At 42.8% G+C, this 20,336-nt stretch overlaps 1 long non-coding RNA gene across 1 annotated transcript; it reads right to left on the bottom strand.

Annotated features, from left to right (window-relative positions):
* Positions 1–3,769: 3,769 nt before the first annotated feature.
* LOC150060920 (uncharacterized) lies at positions 3,770–14,516 on the bottom strand. The gene is made up of 3 exons (XR_016536174.1): positions 14,458–14,516; positions 4,590–4,740; positions 3,770–3,857 (listed from the first exon to the last, which is right to left on the bottom strand). It is a non-coding gene; the product is annotated as an uncharacterized LOC150060920 (long non-coding RNA).
* Between the last annotated feature and the right edge of the window lie 5,820 nt (positions 14,517–20,336).

Below are 20,336 nucleotides of genomic sequence, written 5' to 3'. Positions count from 1 at the left end.
GCAAGTCTCTGACTCTTCAGTTAGAAGTTGTGCTGGCCAGAAGGAGGAGCAAACAATATTTGGATTGTTGGTTAAACTGAACAAGCAGTTCTGAGGGCTCTGTCTAGCTCAGAGGGGAGAAATTAGAGGTAAATGTAGGCTGTAAAGACTTCAACTTGTTTTAATGCATGAAGACAGTCATTAGGAGGGGGTGTCCACAACCCTACTATACTTTCTCATGTTCTTCGATGACGCAGCCTTCGTGTTGTTTTGAACTACATATGGGAATGGGGTGGGGGGATATAAATCTCTAGGATCACAGAGCGATGGTCTTGTGCAATGAAATGATCCAGCCTTTGGTGCCAGACTGACTGTCCATAACTGTCAAGGAAGCCATGGGACTCCTTCCTTTGTGACTCAGTTTTCCCATGTGTAAAATGGAATAATGATTGCAGCACCTAACTCATAAGATTGTTCCAAAGGATGAAAATTAGTCTATGAGAGCATATGAAACAGTGATAAGTAAGTTATCTATACCTTATAAACACTTGCTCTTCTAATGAATATTGTATGGTTAATGTTATTGTCACTAAAGGTCTCATCTGGCCCTGAGAGATGATGGCAGCAAGAGCAGGGCAGTCTTCTCAGACCATGAGGGAACCAACAGTTCTGTCATTTAAATCCATCCTGCAAAGGAACCAACAGTTCTAGAGTTTGTCAATTCCTGATTCCAAGGAGAAGAAAATGCATGGTCTCCGGTGAGATTTAAGAATCATTGTATATAGCTGGTGCCTGCTTTCCTCTCAGGCCTTGATCCTCCACGCTGAGGATGTCCCAACAGCTTTACAGACTTAGAAGGGTTACTGAAGGAATCCTACTCCAGGTCAGAAGTGGCCCAGAATTGCTGGGAATATACATATGAGGTTCAGTGCTCATATGTGTGTGAACACATGGATGTGTCTACACAGGTGACTGTGTATGTGTCCACATGGGGATGCATGTGTCAGTCCATGTTATTGTGTATTCATGTTATTGTGGATCCATGTGAGGACAGGTTTAGTTATGTGAACAGCGTGTGTCCACGTGAGTGTGTCTGAGTGCATTTGTATCTGTGCGTGTGTGCTTGTGTCCTTGTGAGTGCATGTGGGCCCATGTGACTGCTTTAGTGTTTAGGAGTGTGCTTGTGTGCATATACCAGCTTGTTAAAGGATCCCTTTGTAGCACAGGCCAGCAAACAGGGGCCATCAGAGTCTATCCCTTCACCTGTAAGGGATAAGCATTAACTTTAGGTTCTCCTAGATATAAGTGCTTTGCTCTTCTTCCTCTCTTGGCTCGCGTCTGCCACTTCCTGGAGAATTAGATCATTTATTCAGCAAGTCGGGAGAATCAACCATAGTCCAAGCACCACACAGGGAACCAAGATGTCGACATTCGTTGAGACTGTACTCTGTGCCAGGTCCCATTCTGAACACATTATAATTCCTTTTAAACCTCACAAGAGCCCTGTGAAGAATCATTTATTTTTATCATTCCAAAAGAGGAAATTGAGGCACAGAATTTAACAATTTGCCCAAATATACTTAGCTGGTGACAGCTGGAATTTGGACACAGGCCATCTGGCTCCAGAGTTTAAAGTTCATGGTCCCAAACACCCCATGGCTTTTATCCTCTAGTCATTTGTGAGGTGGGGTGAGGGGAGCAAAGAACTCAAAGAGCCTTGATTAAGGTGGGTTTTTTTTTTTTTTATTTTTTTAAGGAACTCAAAGGAGAAACAATCAGCTAAGTCATATTCTGGTTTCTTTTCTTTTTAGATGTTTATGCTTCTACAACTATTTCTTCTAGACTCTGGTCCTCACTTGTGGTTTTACCTTTTGTCACTTCCTGCTGGAAGAAAGAGAGGGTATTATAATCAAATCCACTGCACAAAGGAATGTCCCCCACATGTCCCAACACAGCCTTTCCTTGACTATGTTTACTTGATCAGGATGTAGGGCAAGACCCAGGTACGTGTGTGTGTGTGTGTGAGTGAGTGTGTGATGTTCAGACATTAGTTTTACATTGACTTCTAAAACTGGCAATACTAGGAAAGACAAGGCCCTCATGGATGGAGCCTATGGTCTGAATCCCTCCCATCTGCTGTGAAGGTCTGTGCTTAGCGAAGATGTAGATCATGCATAGGGATGCCAGGAACAAATCCCCATAAACTAAATCTTTCACAGAAGTGAGTCAGGCATTTCTTAGGAAAATGGAGGAGAAGGAAGGAAACAGGCTGTTGGGAGCCAGAGTGGAATCAAACTGTACCTTGACTTGCATCAGACGATGGCTTTATTGTCTTATTGCTTTCTGGCCCTATTCTATGTAAATGACCTGAGAATTACCATATGAATGTAACACCTGGAGGTTCCCTGGGTCTGGAGGAGGGAAGAGGCGGGAGTGGAAAATAAACGCGCCAGTCTCAGCAGTCTTTACCTGGACTGCGGACATCCCGGACCCGGTGTGTCTGTCTCTCTTCTATTTCTTGCTAGTCCTTGCCCCCGATTTCAGGAACCCCAATCTGCGAACCCTGGTTTGCTGCCGGTTGGCCCTGGCAACAGGCCAGACTAGGTCTTCCACAGGCGAGGACTGTTTATTGAGATAAAGCAGCAAGAGGCACAGTCTTCCTGCGGGTTTGGAGACTGCAAAAAGGTGTGACAAGAGTTGTTGTTTGTGTTTGTTTGTTTGTTTGTTTTTTGCCAGTCCTGGGCTTGAGGTCAGGGCCTCTCAAGGCTAGAGCTCTACCACTTGAGCCTCAGCACCACTTCTGGCTTTTTTTTTCTATGTATGTGGTACCGAGGAATCAAACCTGGGCCTTTGTGCATGCTAGGCAAGTACTCTACCTCTAAGCCAAACTACCATTCCAAGTGTTGGGTTTTTAATGAGGTTTGAACAAGGAGGCGGAGGTTAATGAAAAAGCCATTAGGTCTAGGGAGGTGGGAGGCTTTTTGGTTGGGCTCACAATGGAATGTTTGCAGACAAGCTTAGGTAAATTGCCTTGCCTGCATCAGGCAGTCTGCACATATCTTTGGTGGCTTGCCTATGTGTATATGTACCTGAGAAAACAGAGTAGGGGTCAGTCCTTCATATTCCATCTTTGGATTCATAGAAAGAATGGGCTCACAGGAGTATATAAATATTACCCCCACCAGTCTGGGAGAGACAGGACTGTGCTGGTTATATGAGTAGGGGAGAGGAATTGAGATGAGATAGGACAACCTGGGAAGATATCACTGGTTATCTTCAGAGAAGTCTGTTACTTTTGTCTCCAGCTAGCTCAGACCAAATAATAAATCTTTCACTCTTATTCTCTGTTCTTTAAACATCTCCTCTTGACTGCTCAGGCCCCCTACAGGGGATAATATTGACCTGCCACTTACCAAGAAGGAAATGAGCTGCTTTGCTAAGTTTGCTAAGTAAGTTCTCATGCTTAACTTCTTACCCTATCTTATTGAGTCTTCTTTTTCAATTCTTTATCAGATTTAGATAATGAATCTGATCTAGAGGGCAACAACCCTCCCCCACCACACACACACACACACACACACACACACACACACACACACACACACCTTCCATGAATGTGTAGCTACTTTCTTCTTTATTTATAGCTAAGGAAGCATACTTGGAGAGAAAGTGTCATTTTCCAAGATCACACAACTCAAGCTGGATTGCAGGACTTAATTTAACATCAGTCCTCTGGCCCCCCACACCACTGCCATTGCTTAAGGTTTTGGAAAATCCTGACTTGCCTTGCCTTGTTGTGTTTCCAGAAACCTCCCCAAGGGTTTCCAGCTGATTGCTTCTGGGCAGGGCCCTGGGTGTCAGAATGCCACCTGCAGACACTGATTGAAAGAGAAAGGCTGTTTGTGAAAGGGACTGAACTTTGTGGGTAGAGTTGGCACAAAACAAAAGGAATGAGGACTCAAAGGGCTGGATCCTCACCCAGGAGAGGATGAGGATTCTGCAGAGAGTTGCAGAGACTTGGAAGAGTTGTTTTAACCTGATAATCCCCAGGGAACTAATTAGCACCTTTCTTCCCAGAACCGTCCTCTAGGGCAGAAGGATGCTCAATGAAGAAGAGAAAACCATTAATTACTTTATCAGGAAGCACTGATAAGAACCCCAAAAAAGGTCTTGCTCTGAGGCTGTAAGCTAATTAAAGAAGACTGTGGGGTGAAGGGGTGTGTCACCCTAGAGAGAGCAGAACCTCATGCTTTGATCTTGAGCCCCAGGGCTCAGACAGCCTTGAACTAAGAACAAAGGAGGATTCTTGCCCTCTTCTCCCTCCACCCTCACCCCCAGAGGCTTCACCTTGTTCATAGCCCAAGAAATGGAGTCTGCTGCCTGTCTTGCTGGCCCAGCTAGAGGTCCTGAGGAGGTCAGAAGTGTTTTTCCTAGGGTACACACAAATACCACTGGGAGAATTTTGACATGGTGCATGCTTCCTGTCACTGGTATTAGCAACATGAGGCTCAGAGGACAACAGGCCTAGTCTGGGATCATTCAGGGATCATTCAAGATAGAAGCACAACTTGAACCTGAGTCTCCAGCTGGGACCCTCATGATAGTCATACCTCTCCATGGCATAGTTCTATAGATCTGGAGGTGCTTGTTGGAGGCAGGCCTGGGATTCAGACCTGAGATCCTTCCTTTCTTAGCTCATGGAGCCAATTTCTTCCTTTCTTCTCACCTTGGCCTCCTCTCCCATGACCTGGAGGTATAAGACTAGAGATATGACAGAAGATGACACATGTAGATAGATCATGGGAGCAAGAGTCCTGAAGACACTGTTTTAAATCTGTGATATACTATTTTACAAATTGACGTTCAGTTCCAAAAAGTTTAGTTCAACTACAATCTTCCAGAGAAAGTCCCTGGGCCACAGTGGAAGGGGAGGAGCTGTCTCTTTAAGTGTGGGAGATGGTGGGCAGCTTATTACCCCAGCCACTTAGGCCCCCCTATTCCAGCAGAGCCTCTGTGGGACACCCAGAATTCCTGAGAACCCAGTTGTGGGGAAAGCAGGATGCTCTGAGATCTCAAGGACCTCTGAGATGCTGTCAAACAATGATCCTTTTGTCAAAGAAAGAACCTTAATGACTCGCTGTGTATGGCCTTGCATCATAGATATTCTCCCAAAGAGCTACTGGACTTTCTTGCCCTTCCCAGATGGTTGCTTGGCTCGCTGCACCTGTTGCAGAGGATTGAATAATCCACATGCATTGTATGGCTTTGCTATATACCTCAACCCACTAGGTAATAACATTTTACGTAAGCATACTTGTTTATATGTTTCATAAAAGTGAAAATATCATGACAGCATTGTTCCTTGGGGGTATTTGTGAAATGACCTATAAAGGGTGAAGCACAGTTTCTAGGCACACAACAAAAACGAAGAACAAGAATACTGAAGCCAATATTGCATAAGGTTCTGACGGTAAACAAGTAGTCGGTATGTAGCAGCCCCCACATTGAGAAAGTGCTGGAACTTGCTAGAAGCTCAAGAAGGCAGTATAACAGGAAATGAATCTGAGATGGGGTAAGTGGGGGAGATGTTCCTGTGTTAGCAATGCATCTAGTAAGCTCTGTTTGAGGGAGAAACATGTGAACTGTGAGTCTAAATCAAGGAATCAGCCTGGATACAAGCTGCACATGAAAACACATCCCAAGGTCATGAATAAGGGCCAGCAAACTTGCTGTGAAAGACCAAGTAGTAACTTTTAGCTCCATGGCCCATCACAAAACACAAGCTGGAAGTATCCTGCCCATTTCTGACCGAAAAAGATAAGGCATATTTTCTATATTAGGAAAGATTGAGGCTGTCAAGCTGAGCGAAGGAAAAAATATCAGAGTGAGCTCAGGAAACTAGCACAAGATTATGGAAGGCTTTGTGTGTGTGTGTGTGTGTGTGTGTGTGTGTGTGTGTGTGTGTGTGTGTATCTGTGTGTGTATACGTGTAGGTGTGTGCGTGTGTATGTCTGTGTGTGTGTGTGTGTGTGTATGTTTTAAAAGATTTTATTCTAAGAGCTTCAAGGTAGCAAGTGACATGCTTTTGAATTATACTCTAAAAGATTTCTTTGAAGGGCTGGGAAATAGCTCAGTCAGTGGCAGAGCCCTTTTCTAGCATGTGTAAGGCCCTAGGCTTGATCATCTGAGCCCCATGGGGGACAAAATAAGTGAATAAATAAGATAAATAAATAAATAAAATAGATTTCTCTAGCCCATGTAAGGAAAAGAAAGAGGAAGCAGGCAGATTAGCTTTAAAGTTTATTGCAATAGCCATTTGAAGAGACAGAGTTAGTCTGGTTACCTGGAGAAAGACACTGGCTTTAGGGTGTGATTTGAAAGTGGGATTGGCAGCGCACAGGCCGTAGAAGAAGCCCTCACATGTGTCACTCAGGTTTCAGGCCTGGGCAAGTGGATGAGGTTCCTAAGCTGCAGAGGTAGGATATGGAGACGAATAGGTAGGATATGAGATGAATATAGAAATGGATAGCTTGAGTATAGTTCAGACATGCTTATTTTAGTTACTTGCAAGACCTTAAAATAATCCCTGTGTGTGCATGTGTGTGTTTATGTCTATGTGCGTGTCTGTGTTTGTGTCAGTGTCTCTGTGTGTTTATTATTAGGGATTAAACTCAGGGCCTAACGCTTATAGGAAACACTCTGCCACTTGTGCCATATACTCCGTCGTCTTTGCTTTAGTTTGTGTTTGATCGTCTAGTACTTGTGCCTGAGCTGTTCTCAAACCTCATATCTTTGCCTCTCCAGCAGCTAGGATTACAGTTGTGTGCTACCACAGTCAACCCAATACATTTGTTATGCAACTAAATAGATTCAAAATGTTTCCATTTCAATATAAAAATCAATATGAAAGTTTGAATTTATTTTAGAGCGTTATTTCAATTCCTTACAATCCTATGCAGGACACATTTAAAGCATATCTCAAGAAGGAAGTCACATTTCAGATGCTCAGTAGCTACCTATGGCTAGGTCAATTAGAATGGATCCATGGTGTGACTGGCAATGACACAAAGAAAAAAACCTATTTTTGCAACTTAGCTGGCTGTCCTTGACTCAAACGTAGCATAGAGAAAATATACTATTTCTCAATGAAAAAAGAGAACTGAGTAAACGGATACAATTTTCTTCTTATTCTTTGTTAATGGCTGCTATATTGGTCACTAAGTGGTGAGAAAAACCAAAAACAATGAACTCCTTGGAAATAACCCAGTTTCTCTTCCCAGGGATCAGGGCTAAGAGTGCTTCTTAATTGACTTTGTTTTTCCTTTTGAATGAAAAGCATCCTGGAACTAGACATTGATTGGTTATACTTTGCCTATACATGCTAATACTTGGTATCTTTATATTGTACATACACATACGCACATACACACACAATGAGATATTGAGATTACTAGCAAAATTGTCCTCAGTTTGTGGTGTTGGTGTTGAAATGAACTTTGAACTGAATTTAGTTTCTGTTTCTGTGATGATTTGCCACATCTTGGCTGTGGGCCAGGCACGTGGCAAGGTCAAAGACTCTAGGAGTAAACAAGAGATTCTTGGTGAAAGTGAGATCAGAATCATAGAAAGGAAGAACAGGAACTGTACATGAACTAGAGTTTGATGGAGGTTATAGTGGAGCATTAGGGAGCCAGTCTGAACTGCAATCAACATTAGGTTAGGCAATAGGAAGAGTTAATGCTAAATCAGGACCCCAAGCTGAAAAGGAATCAAGTAAGGAGAGGGGCCAGGGTAAGCCTGCTCTGGGCAGAAACAAACACCAGATGAAGAGAGCATGCCACATTCCAAGAACCAAAGTAAACTCACTGGATGGCAGAATAGGGAAAAGTGCAGCAGGAGAGGAGGCCAAGAAGTTAAATAAGCACAGGACCAGAGTTTCAATATATGTAGATTTGATCATCAGAGTATGGTTCACTGGGTGCACCAAAGTGCTGGAAGATGCTTCTCAAAAATCAGAAATAGGGGGGCCAGGAGTTTGGCCTAGTGGTAGAGTGCTTGCCTAGCATGCACGAAGACCCAGGTTCAATTCCTCGGTACCACATACTTAGAAAAAGCCAGAAGTGGTGCTAAGGCTCAAGTGGTAGAGCTCTAGCCTTGAGAAAGTCCAAGGACAGTGCTCAGGCCCTGAGCTTAAGCCCAGGACTGGCAAAAAAAAAAAAAAAAAAAAATCAGAAATAGGGTGTGACTGCTGTTCTTAATGTACTATGTTATTTCTCATCTTACCTTGTTATCTGATATATTGTATATATGTTTATTTGAAATAGGATAGGGAAGGGTGGAAAACAAGATTAGGGGAGAGGGTGCGGGAGGGAAATGGGGACAAAAACATGAGAAGGGGTAGCAATGATTGTTAAGAAATGTACCTTCTATCTGGCGAATATAATGTAACCCTTCTATTAATTACAATTTAAAAATCAAAAATAGGAAATGGGGATAAAAAGATGAGAAAGGGTAGCAACGTGTGTGAGGTAATGCTCATTCTATCTGGCAAATATAGCTGTAACCCCTCTATTAATTACAATAAAAATAAATCAGAAATTCTAAAAAAAAACAAACCCCAAAAACAAGAAAAAAAAAACAAAAAAAGGAAATTCTAGCTAAGAATCGTGGTACATATCTGTAACTACAGGTCTCTAGAGATCATCCATGAATCTGAGAACAGTCTGGACCAGATAGATAGTGTGATTCTACCAAAGTAAGGGGGAGGGGCTTTTCCACGCTTGAATGCAGTTTGGGAATCTTCTTTTTAATAAGGCTCTAGGTGAATCCTCAGTATGTAAAAGCATTGATAAAAATATCTGTAAAGTCTTTGAAAACATTTTTCTCCAGCTCAAAACAATATTTAAAAGTGAATTTCCCAGTTACCGAACAATGGTGAGAAAATTGTGCAAATTTGAGATCTCTTGTTAGTTGGCTCCTTTTCTCTCTTACATGCATTAAAGGAGGATTCTGAAAAGCGAAGTTACTGAATCTGATGGTGACAACAGTGATTCTGGACATGCACTACCATACAGATGAAGGACAATTGCACGAAATGTTCAGAAAGAGATGGGGAGGAAATCCAATACCAGATGATATTCCATCTACTTGCATCAGGGTGGGAGAACTATAGAAAATTCTTTAATACCCAAAGGCTGGTGAGTTCAGAGTATAGTTACAACCTGGGAGAAAGAACTTAGGAGTGTTACTGCTATGTCTACCAGACACGAGTCCTGAATATTATTAGGTGCACATGTTTATGCCTTAGTTTCATTAAAATGTATTGTGTATGTCCCTGTGACCTTCTCCAAGGCAGGGAGAAGACCAAGAACATGAGGTCAGAGGTCAGAGGTCAGCCAGCTGGCTTCAATTATAGAGGTTGCCTAGCAGAGTCAGCCTCCTCTCCCCTGCTTCTTTCTGTGGTGAAGCTGTTCCAGACTCTCACCCCTGGGAGCCAGACGGATCAGAGGAAGAGTGGAATAACAATGGCAAGTCAGAACCTCTCCGACTGGCTGCTGCTGGGGATTTTGGTCGGATGTTGAGTTTACCTGGAATGTCCCAGTGTTATTTTGGGAAGATAGACACCCTATGGAAACAATGAAGTGGGAAAGAAAACAGCTAAAGCAAATGCCAGATCCTAGCTTTTGCCAAACTAGCCACGTGTCCAGCTCATAACCTGGGAAGCTCTAGGCAGGCAGATGATGGACCACAGCCGGTAGGTGTCTGGTTAAATCCCAGAATATTCAGTGCTCTGGAAAAGAAGGTCTCCATAAAGTCCCCCAAAGCCAATGACAAGACAGAAAGATCCTGCGATTCTTCCTCTCAGCACTTGGGAACAACCTGTGAATGAAGAGAAAGGCAAGAAATACAATGTGGTCTGTGATGCATCATTAGTTTGTTGATTGACCTTTAACAAGTTATTTAACATCTTTGGGCATCTAAGCCTTTTAATCGGAAGTAGAAAGGCTTGCAGGAGCTTACTGTAGGATTTCTAGGATTAGAAAATTAAATGCCAGCCATGTTATGTGTTTACTGCTATTAGCATGATGGCAAATTCCTGCACGGGCACAGTTCTGAGATGCTCCATAGTACTATCTAAACTAGGCTACACATCCTCCCCCTTTTGACAGGGTCATGTTGTATGGCCCACACGGGCCTGACCAACCCTTGATCCTCTTGCTTTGGCTTCCTATATGTGCTAGGGTTGTAAGCATCACCACATGTTCAGCCTGTTGACCTTGTGAAAGCTTTATGTTCCTCAAAAGAATGAAGAAACCATCTCTATCACTCATATAGCACTTCTAGGAGCCAAGGGGGAAAAAGTATCTCCCCCATTATTCTCATTTCCACAAGGGCTGAGAAAAACTGCTTTCTGAGGGTTCTGATTTTGTGGGTGCCTGGACAAACAGGAGAAACAGTTATCTAAATGTAGATGTGGAGATTCTTATTTGAGGTGAAAAGTCTTTATAGGCTAGTCACAAAAGAAGGGAAAAGCATGTTTAAGACACAATTAAGAGTTACAATAGAAATGATAGACGCAAACAAGCAAAACCCAGTACCTTCATACACCGCTGGCAGAATTGTGGTGTGTGCAGCCCTTTCTGAAAATAGTCTGACACTTTCTCAAATCAAGCGTGATATACTAAACTTGTGATTATCATAACCCAGCAATTCCATTCCCAGTATCCACCCAAGATAAATGAAAATGTGCCATCACACAAATATACAAGAATGTTCTTTGCAGCACGATTTGCACTAGCTGAAAGGGTAGAAACATCCAAGACTGATAAATGGACAAACAAAAGTTTCATTCCTACTATGGGAAATCAACAGAAACAGAGAGTAACTGTAGGACAGGATTCAACATGCACGAGCCTTGAAAACTTCATGCGGAATGTAACATCCCATACAAAGGACTCATGTTGCATAATTCCATTCATTTGAGATGGTCAGTAGAAACAAAGATATTGACAGAAAAAGTAGTTAAGTGACTACCAAGGGCTTGAGGAAAGGATAGATACGGAACGACCAGTAATAAATACAGAGTTTCCCTTTGCAGTCATGGAAGGTCTTCAATTAGTGCTGGTATGAGCTCATCTCTGTGGGTAGTCCAAGACTCACCTGTATGCTGAATGGAGTAAGTTTAATAGCAGGTGAATTATATCTTAATAAAGTTGTTATTAGAAGGAGACAGATACAATGATAGGAAGATCCCAAAGGCCAGGTTGTTTTTACTTTAAAGGAACACAGGGAAAATAAAGACAGCGTGGAATGATGGGAATTATATGTAACAACATTTGCTGGTCAAAGAATTTATTCAGAAGAAAGAGGATAGGGAAGCAATGAATGTTCACCGGGGCAGGAGGGGCCTGAAAAAGCAAAACTGTCCCCATAAGCTACTGACAATCTCCCAATTTCCTTTCTCATTTCTTTTTTGTCTTTATCTTTATTTATTTATTTTTATTATTGTAATGATAGGGGGGGTTACAGTTATATTCGCCAGGTAGTAGGTACATTACTTCTCACACACAGATACCCTTTCTCATGTTTTGTTCCCCACCCTTTCTCCTTTCTGATGAGTTGCTTTTTAATGATCATGATTACATATTAGAAAATGGTTGTAAAGCCATGAAAAATTAATGTAAGAGTATGCCACATCGCTATTTACACTAAATCATAGTTGATACCAGTGTATTATCTTCTGCGCCACAGCTTCCACCATGTCGAAATATGAAAATGGAGCTGGTAGTGAATGGCCATTTTGTATTTTGCTTAAAAGAAATACCTCACGTCTGGAAGTAGAGGTATGGCTCCAGTGATAGAACAACAGCCAAAAAAGATGCAAGGTGTCAAAGCAAAATAAATAACACCATGTCACTTAGCTTGCAAGTAGTTTTGCATACTAATTTTTCTGTGTGCTCTGCCCACTGCCACACTATAACACACACTGTCTACTGTTCTTCTTCTCCCTTCTAGACTCTTCAACCCCTCAGGATATTATCATATTACATTCCTTGTGAGCTTCTAAAGGACTTACAAATTCCTGTTACTCAAACATGTAGAGCAATGGAGAGCCTCCTTTGTTGCAAACTCTCCATCCAGCTGGGTACAGACAGCCTGGTTAGGGAAAGTAAGAAGGAGACAGAATTGCTTCCTAAAACCAAATGGTTTGTGGATTTCCAGAGCATTTCTAGCTCTGGTAGCATAGAGATATCAATTTTGAGCCTTTTTAAACAGTCCCTGTATCTCAAATATACAGAAGCCAGACAAATAACACACATGGTTCACTATGGGCTGAGATTAGCATGGAGGCCAACCTCAAATCCCTAACTGGATCTTCTGTGTCATGGGGTGTAGACTATCCTGTAGGCCCTTCCAGTGACCTGGCTGATAACCAGACAGTAGGAGTTTATTCTTCCTAGAAGCCCAAAGTCAAGGTCTCAGTAGGATGGAGCTCCCTCCAAAGGCTGCTGCCTCTCCCAGTTCCTAGTTGCTCCAGATATTACTTGGCTTGAAGTGACAGCATTCTAATCTCTGAGTGTCTCCCACTGTGTTTCTTTCTGTGTGCCTCTATATCTCGAGTTTCCCTCTTCTTTTGGAAAACCAGTCATTGAATTTAGGACCAATCTGAGATCCATACAATTCCATCTAAACATCCTGAGGTTCATTGCATTTACAACGATCCTCTTTCCAAAGAAGGTCACATTCATAGGTAGCAGAGGTTACGACTTGAACCTATATCTTTTAGGGAAGACACAATTCAATCGACCACATTTGGCCAGGTGTTTCTTTATACTTCTGGTTTGTACACTTTGTAGCTTAGAAAAAGGCTAGAGTAGAATGTTTCGGAGGAAGTAGAGAGGAATGATTACAGGCCCAAAGTCAAGGCAGTGAGTGGAAGCACAATAAGTAGCTGGTAGGAAGGCCAGCTTCTGTTTGGGATTTTCCATAAACAACATGCCCAGATCTATCTTTTTCAATCCCTAGATTCCAGATAAAGAGAGAATGAGATGCCTCCTTTCTGAAGTATCCAGTGGGACTAGCCAAAGAGCATGCAAAAACCTGTAATCTAGGAGCTTGGCATCCCATCCTTAAAAACAGATATCTGTGTCCCTGTCTGTGGAGCCTTCATTCTCATGGCTCACTGTGGTGGGAGCTACACTGTCCTTCCACTAGTCAGTAGAAGAGCACAGGTTGCTGGGTGAAGTGGGGGCAAGTTACCAACCAGAAGTGTGGGGTCTTTGTACATGTTCCTAGGCAAGATCAAGGCACTGAACTTGTAGCCAAGTTGGGTGGAAGAAGATTCAGCTAGAAGGTAGGCTATGAGCTCAGTCTTCTTGTGTTTGAATTCCAGTCTCCTAGGCACTATATGACTTTGAGCAGTGGAGAGGAATTTAACCTCTCTTACAGACCCTTTCTCTGTAAACAGGGCAATAAATAAGAAAAATAGGGCCTGCCTTCTCTGTTGTAAGGTGTGACTCTAATGATATACCCCAAACACAGTGTTTGTTGCAGAGTAGTTACATTTAAGACCCTGGTTATCTTATTCAATGAGGAATAAAGTTTAAATAGGAATAGCATTTTAAAAGAGATTGCTATTTTTAAGTGCTAATCGCTGCATGCAGCTATAGAAATTCTGAAAAGGCACAAAGCTCCTTCTTCCTTTGGTTGACAGTGAAGGGCTCCTCTCCTGTCCAAGAGCTGGTGTTCCAGCTGACAGACAAACAAGATGGATTCCGAGATGCACATTGCTCACCAACAGCCTGGCCCCAGCCCAGCTCGATGAGCATTTCCTTTCTAGCATTCCAAAGGGTAACAGCGCCGAAAGATAATTATAACTCAGCTAGCAGTAGCTAGCTGAGCCACAGAAAAAGACATTGTGCCCCTCTGGTGTGGAGAAGATGGGGCATGCCAGGTTATTAATTAGGTACATTCCTAGTTGCACAGGGCAGAGAATTGTCAGGTTGCTGTCAGCTTTGAATGTCTGGATGGTTTTGGGCAATGGATGTTCAGGTCAAAGGGGTTCTCCACAGTCTTTTTTTGAGTGGGGAAAGTTGAGAGGAATGATTGACAACGATTTGCACTTCACCTCATTTTACCCTTCAGCCTCATGGAGATGCCAGGAAGTCATGGTTTCAATAGTCTCTCACGTAGGTCTGAGACAGGGTCATGTCTCACTCCCCATCTATCACTGGAATAGGCAGAGACAGGAAACATGTGATACGGTACAGCCTGGAGTCCAAAACCTCCCTGATGTGTACAGCTGTGAGTTAGCTCAACATATCTCACTGTATACACAGTTTCTGCCCCTAGAAAGTGGGATGACTTCCATCTAGGCCAAAGGTAAACATGTGATAGATTTCTTTCCCTGGGTCCCGAGAAGGCCAGGCAGCTAAAGAGGACACAAGTCATTGCAGACAGGGAGCTGGCTGTACTGACCTGAATCAGGGTCGAAAGGATCTGATGAAGATGAAATTTGTTCTTCTCTGCTGTCTTCCTTACCGGTTGCTATCTTAGTAAGTAATAAACTGTAGTCTGGCAGTTAGAGGGGACCTGCCCTTAGAACACTTAGTTCTAGGAAATGACGAAGTTGTTCTTCTCCCCTCCTCCCATCCACACAAGGTGACAGAAGCTGCACTTGCCCAGTGTGCCACTGTCTCTACAGATAAAGTGGACCAAATGTGCAACTTGATCTGTGACTGGGGTCTCGTTGAGAGAGGACTTATTTCCTTCTAGGTGTAAGTACAACTTGGCAGTAAGTACAACTTAGAGGCCAAAGGTAATGGTCTGCTGCCATGTAGACCATGGCCCTAGCCTTCAGCAAAAAAAAAAAAAATACAAAAGTCAAGCAATAGTCAGAGGTTCTGAGTTCAAGCTCCAATCTCTGTACAAAAAGAAAAAAGAATCTCACAATGGGATCACAGGACAAAATAACTTACAAAGTTAAAGCATCCTGAGCTTCAAGCCCTGCTCTACGCCTTCCTAGCTATGTGCCTTTGGGGAACATTTCTGAACCTTTCTGAGCCTGATAAACAAGAACAGGAGCATCAGTGACACGAGGGTTGCTGAGAGGCCTAAATGAGATGATGAGTATCGGGAGTCAAACCTAGAAGTAATGAATAAATGGTGATCTCGTTTTCTTATTCCTTCCATTGCATCTAATATCAGGCAAGAGCAGGGTGTTATCCAAATCAGCCTGAGAGTTATCTGACTCCTCTGTCGAAACATAATTATAATTGGACAAGTCTACTTGGGCCCAAACATAGGAATTGCTAGCTCAAAAATTATTTTTTAGCCATATGAATGTATTTATCTGAAAGTTTTAATGCAATCCCATTGTAGAAACACTGAGGAACAAAAAAATGAATACGATAGGTCACATCCTTACAACAGCTACTGGGATGACACACTATGGACTACCTACAGCTAGCAGAACCCACATGCAGGATGATGTGATAGGATAATGGCAAGCCTCATGCTTCACATGCTGATGAGAACAGTCCCAGGGTCTTAGGACAGGGTCTGGAGGAGCTGTGCGAGCCAAGCTTCCTCCTGAGTGCATTGGGTTATTATTAGTAGGTGGCCAGTATAGGTTGTCTATGATCTTCAGAGAAGTTCTAATCGCTCAGCTACTCTGATGCCTTTAAAACAGGAGAATTGCATAGGCAGTGTTAGAGAGATCATGTGAAAGAAGAAAGCCATTTGAGGACTGAGTCAGCAATGCTGGTAAAGATGCTTACTGACTCCTGGTAATGAATGGGAGCTGGCTAGAATGGTAGATTCTTATTTCCAGTGGTGACTAGGATGTATTTTTCCTCCGATCATAGGCAAGGCCTTCTAAATGCACATTCTTGCCTATATAATCTTCTTCAATCCTCAAATTACTCCATGGAGTAGTTATGATCAGTATCTAAAATTCTCAGACGAGGGAACCAGGGCCGGGGAGGGTGTTGTCTAAGTCCACACTCTTGGTGATTGTGGGGTAAGGGTTCTTGAATTGCCCTTCTATACTGCCTCCAATATTGAAGCCAAAAAAAAAAAGTAAAGGTACTTTACTTTATATCTCCTCATGAGGTATTTGGGTCTCATCTCCTGAGATCTAGCAGATTCCCAAGACTCTCAGATCCCAACTAGACGAGCTGTTAGTATCTGTATTTTAACAGGACCCTGAGTGGTCTAGGTGTGCTTTCAAACTGGAGAATCAGAGCTCTGCATTAGCTCAACATTTTTCACTTGTCTTATTCCAAGCTCTGTTGTACCAGGAAGAAGAGGGAACATACGGTATCTTATGTTATCAAATGAATTTAGGAAAACCTGAGATAAAGCCAAACTGTCTTCTTTGTTCCTGGATTTCTCATTGTATTTAATAAGATGATGGTATACATTAAGCTGTGTTCATTTGGGGTAGAATTTACAGTATCTCTCTTCATTTATTTTTGAGAAGCATTTTTCAAAATGAGTCTACTGAATTATTCACTTTGAAAATGATTGGTGTAGACCAGCTGCCTTAAACCACAGCTGTATAAACAGGGTCCAGAGAAGCTATTGATTGTTCCAAGGTGGCACTCAACATGTGACTCTGCTGGTTCTGCCTGTCAGGGATCAAACCGTGTACAGTATTCTTCCTAAGGACTGAACAGGGAGGCCTAGAAATCTAGTTCTGCTCCGGACCCAACACCTCTTCAGCTTTTTCCTTTTCCCCACTGTGAGGAAGTACATATGTTCTGCCATCAAGCCTGATGGAAGTTCAATGGTGTCCAGCAGGTGAATTCTGGACTGAGCTTCTGTCCAGAGGGAAAGCCAGAGATATAAGATTACATAGCTAAATGGCAGAGGGGAGCAGGGAACTCAACTCAGCTCCATCCTCTCTGCAAGTAGAATCTTTGGTCATGCCTTGCCTATGTGACCATGGTAAGCTGGGATAAGTATATGCTAAGATTTGGGGCCCTGAAGAAGAGGCCTAGCTAAACCTTGGGAAGCTCAACAATGAGGTACAGGCCAACACTTGAGAGACAAATCAGACAGTGGTGGATCTGAAGCATTTTTCTGAACCATCTAGATTGGTATAGTAGGTGTCTCCCATTGGCCTGTAGTTCTCAGATGCTAAGGATATCTCTTAGTCTCAAAGAGGCAAGCTCTCCAGCATCTGCCCACAGTCAGGCAGTCTAGGAGGGTGAACCCATCTTCCTGTTGCAAACCAGCCCAGCACGAGGGACAGCTCTTGGAGAAGGAAGGCCATGAAGGAAAACATGTCAATTACATATGCAAGCTTTTGCCTTGGGGTCCTCTGTCTGACTTCTTAGACTTCCTCTGGTTGCCTTCTATTTGAACATCTAGGCTCTTTGATGTGATCCTGGTACTCAGAGAGAATGAGAATTGTATTCTAGGCAGAGCTGTTAAAGTGAGTCCTCTGGAGGAGGCAGAAGAGGAAAAAAAGACCTGAAGCTGGATGTCAGGCACCATGCTTCACTTTCTGCATGTTTAGTCTCCTAAGAGTCTTATAAACAAGAACTATTTTTATCCTCCTGCTATAGGTTGGGGAGTAGCAGCACAAGGAGATTAAGATACTTGTCTGAGATCTCCGAGTGAAGGAACTAAGATTCCAACCCATCATTTTTAGACTCTCTTAGGCAGGAGGATTTTCCATGCTGGGTGACTAGACCTGAGGAGAGAAAATAAACTAGGGTCAGTACCATCTGTATCTCACAATAGACAAGGTAATGGTTTGGACCAGCCCACAGCTGGGTCCTTCAGACCCAACCCACAACATAGCATACAGAGCCATAGAAGGCGAGGGTCTCAGATCACAGTACAATGAAATTTGAAGCTCCAGGAAGAAATTGGGATCCAGTTTATTCAAGTTTCTCAGGTAATATCAGAGAACAGCCTTGAAAACTAACCTTCTTTGCCTTCTATGGATATCAAGCCCAAGGTGAAGCCGCTTTTCCAAGATGTGTAACTCTAACAGCAAGGTCTCAGAGTGACATTCAGAATCACCTCTACCATCTACTATCTGTACAACCTGGAGCCAGTCACTGAATATCACTATGAAAAACTCCACTGTGTTTAAACGGTGGATGATACATGTTTAAGCACCACCAATCTCTTCCCTGGTTCTTCTCTACTTGGGGTCCCTTGGGGGTATAGCCAAGGATGGCTTTGGGAATCTAGTCATCCTTGAGTCTTGAAGATAGGGAAGCATTTGTGGGAGTCTCAGAGGTATTGTCTACCCAGAGCTGTTATGGAAAAGGAGCTATGTGAGATGGCAAAACCCAGTGTGTTTCCTGATCTCCTAGGACTCTCAACACCATGCTTCTAAAACTACAAAAGCAAGGCTGTTTCCCCATGTACCAAGGGAGAAATTCTCTAGTGGATACCAACTGGCTGTCCTACCACTGGATTTAGTTTTGACCTATAGATTCAGTGCCAGATCCCACAGGCTAAGGGCTCAGTCCCTCAAAACTCAGCCCCTCATTTCTAATGTCAATTGCAAATTGTAGGTTGTCCCCTCTCCTTCTGGTCAACGGGCTAGCAGAATATTCTCCAGACACTGAAAGGCAAACTCAAATACATGCTTCCTTCCTGCACATGTCTTTACTGTATAAATAAATGATTGATTGAAGATTGAGTATAAATAACCCCAACTGTTACCAGTGTTTATTTCCAGCACAATGGAATTATGAAGGACTTTTGCTTTCTTGGTTATCCATTACTTTGATATTTACCTTTTTTCATAATAACTATTGTACTGCTTTTGTCATAAAAAGTAATGAATGTTAAAATAATAATATAAATATTTGAAGAGCATCAGTTATCTCTGCTCTCAAATGGACTTCACAGGGGAAAAATTGCAGTCATTTGGGGAAAGATTTTTCAGATGATTACAACCTGGATGCAGTTAGGTATCTTCTGCACTTGCAATGCAAATAACCTTAATTCTGGGGCTACCTTTCACCTTCCTAGTCCATTACCCTTGAAGTCTACTCAGTTCTTGTATCGAAATATTGCTTTGTCATCTAAAGTGACCCCTGCCTTTCTCCACATTTCACCAGGCAGTCAGGTTCTCTGCATGACATACATCAAAGTGTCACCTGCTCATCCCTCTTTCTGCACCAGGGAGAAGATATCTGGCTCCAGTTTGTAACACGCGATCTCTTTCAGTGTAGAGAGTGTAGCAGCTCCAGAACACCACTTAGTGCTTTGTACCAGGAAGAGACCCTGGCCCAGGATCCCCTGCTACAATGTGAGGAGCACCTCAACAGAAGAAACTCTGCAGTGACTACAAGTACACAGGGCTCAGTTTCTTTACATTATTTTTAAATAATTTTATTGTGATTGCCACTCCATAAGTCAAGTAATGAGTACATTTCTCTGCCTTTTTTTAGGGACAGTGTCATCCCTTTCTTTGCTTTCCTCTAGTTTCCCATCCCATCCCTGCCTAGAAGTTACATAATTCATTTTCCACAGGGGCAGACTGAATAGCATGGTAGCATGTTTACCCTTTCTCCCTCCCACTCTCCTTCCTCCTTTCCTTCCCTCCCTCCTTCCCTTCCTGTATCAGTTTGATCCCCCAAAAGAAAACCCAAAGCAAAAAACAAGCACCACCACTGCCACCTTAAAGGACAATAACAACAAAACAATCCATGTTTCCATTTCCTAGAATTTGTTTCAATCAACAGTATTTTAAATGTTCAGAGAAATTACACTTTTATACATCTCCTGTAAGGGATGCTTCTTTAGTCTGACTGTGTGAGAATGTCTAGAGTCTTATGTAAGTTGTCATGCCCAGTTATATTTTAGATCTAGCTTCCACATGAGAGAAAACATGTGCTGTTTGTCCCTCTGAGTGTGGCTTACCTCACTTAACATGACTTGATCTAGGTCTTTGCATTATTTACTCAGTGCTGCCATTTTGCCCAGCTGAACACCAGCCATGGAGATGCCCAGTGTAAACACTATGTAGTCATATCATGTGATCATTAGCTTAGGTGCTGCTGCACTACTAATGCCGTCTAGGGACTCCATGGTTTGGAAGCCAGAAGCCATGCAGCAGCATAAGTCGGCCTTGCTCCCATTTCCACCAGTAGCCATCTAATACTTAAAGGTATACACCGGTCCCGCAGCACATTATCTAATGAATGGCAATATCTCCATTGCATGTCCCCCCCCAAGTCACAGCCCCTGTGGCTTTGCTGATAAACCACCTAGTATTTGATGGCATAGGTATCACCTTTCCCATGGACCATGTCTGAAAGAATAAGTGTTCCTAGTTGACTTTGATTCAAGACCCTCTATCCAAGTCTACAACCTGGTATCTT

The sequence above is a fragment of the Megascapheus bottae genome, chromosome 7 (genome assembly GCF_031878675.1).
Source record: "Megascapheus bottae isolate mThoBot1 chromosome 7, mThoBot2.hap1, whole genome shotgun sequence".
Lineage (NCBI taxonomy): Eukaryota > Metazoa > Chordata > Mammalia > Rodentia > Geomyidae > Megascapheus > Megascapheus bottae.
This window is presented reverse-complemented; position numbering and strand designations above follow the sequence as displayed.